This window comes from Arachis ipaensis, chromosome B05, assembly GCF_000816755.2.
Source record: "Arachis ipaensis cultivar K30076 chromosome B05, Araip1.1, whole genome shotgun sequence".
NCBI classification, from domain to species: Eukaryota; Viridiplantae; Streptophyta; class Magnoliopsida; order Fabales; family Fabaceae; genus Arachis; species Arachis ipaensis.
The window spans coordinates 7136840-7138869 of NC_029789.2; positions in this window are offsets into that span (position 1 = coordinate 7136840).

Here is a 2030-nt window from a genome sequence, read left to right on the forward strand (position 1 = left end):
CGGGTGCTCCGGGTGCTTGACGACGTGGGTTTGGTAAATTTTAAATCCTAACTTGACCAATTTTTTTGGCGAGTTCGAGAGATTGATATGACGAATTCGACCCATTTTATCACTCATACTCATATTAAAATAGTATAAATTCTCATTATCTAAAAATAAAATGCTTAATAACCTTTGGAAGACAATTTTATTTCTTGAACTAATTTTTTAAAATGAGTTAGACCCATATAATTTCTAATAGTTATCATTTTATTTTTATATACTTAAACTCAAGGTGAAAGTATATATATAACATAGGAGGAAATGATATGATCCCAACTTTATTTTCAAAATTGAAATATTAGAACTACATCTTACTTAAAAAGGTAAATAAATTTCCTTTATTTTCCCTTTACTTTTCTATATAAGCTTAATGTCATTTAGCACCTTTCTTCAGAAATAGATTTTTCCATTTTTTTTCTTGTAAATTGTGATATTTTATTATATAATACTTTCTTTTTACATTTTTTGTATTGTCACTCTTAAAAAAAATATACAATAGAAAATGACACCTTACCATCTCAATTTAAGAAAAGAAAATTAAGAAGATTCATTCCTCTTCCTTTCCCATTAAAAATAACAGTAACTCTCCACGTACAAGTTATTTTTTTATATAAGTCTATACAAATTATTTATATTTATGTGCGCACGTTCTTCTTTGTGTCGTTATTATACGTTCTTTTTATTCTTCTTGCTATACGTTCTTCTTCTTCGTTATTTTTCTTTTTTATTGGAATTTCTTCTTTTCCTTCTTTTTCCTCCTTCTCCTCCATCATTAGTTATATCGTTGTTGAAGATAATGAATATTCAAGTTCAAATTGTCAATTGAATCAGAATGAATTTTATTATTGTTTTGAATCCAATCAAGTAGCTGAGATGTGGTTCAATTCTAGTTAATTTTTTAGTTAGTAGTTTATGATTTTGTAGGTGAATAATGTTTCATCGTTGATTATTTGAATTGAATGTAATGTAAAAATTCTGTATTAAAGAAAATATTTTTCTGTATTTATAGCAAATTTGGGTGTAACACAAAAATATTTGGGTGTAACATGAAGATATTTGAGTGTATTGTTTAAGAATTTTCGGTGTATGTGTGCTGATAAGTTCTGCATAATTCAAAACTCTTCTTCTCCTTCCTCCTAATCTTCTGCTGCTTCTCATTCTTTTCATCATCATCATCATCTTCTTCTTCTTCTTATTTTTTTTCTTATTCAATTTTTTTTCTTATTTTATCTTCTCAAGTTTCTTCTTGTTTTACTCTTTTAACAAGAATAAAAACAAAAAAAATCAAATAAAGAAGAAGAAGAAACACATAATTCTACAAAATTACTTGGAAGAGGATGAACTTATATTCATTCAACTAAAATAAAGAAAGGAATAAGGAAAAGAACAAGAAGAAAAAGAAGAAAAATGCAGCATTAGAGGAAACATTTTTCTGTATTTGCAGCAAATTTGGGTGTAACACGAAGATATTTGAATGTAACACGAAGATATTTGAGTGTATTGTTTAAGAATTTTTAGTGTATGTGTGCTAATAAGTTCTGTATAATTCAAAACTCTTCCTCTTCCTCCTCCTCATCTATTGCTGCTTTTTCTTCTTTTTTTTCATCATCATCATCACCATCTTCTTCTTCTTTTTTTCTTATTCATCTTTTTCTTTTTATTTTACCTTCTTAAATTTCTTCTTATTTTACTCTTTTAACAAGAATAAAAACAAAAAAATCAAACAAAGAATAAGAAACACATAATGCTGCAAGAAGAGGAAGAACTTATATTCATTCAACTAAAAAAAAGAAAGAAATAAGAAAAAAAAAGAAGAATAAAAAATGCAATATTAGAGAAAATATTTTTCTCTATTGTAGCAAATTTGGGTGTAACACGAAGATATTTGGGTGTAATACAAAGATATTCAAGTGTATTATTTAAGAATTTTCGGTGTATGTGTGCTGATAAGTTCTGCATAATTCAAAACTCTTCTTCTTCCTCTTTCC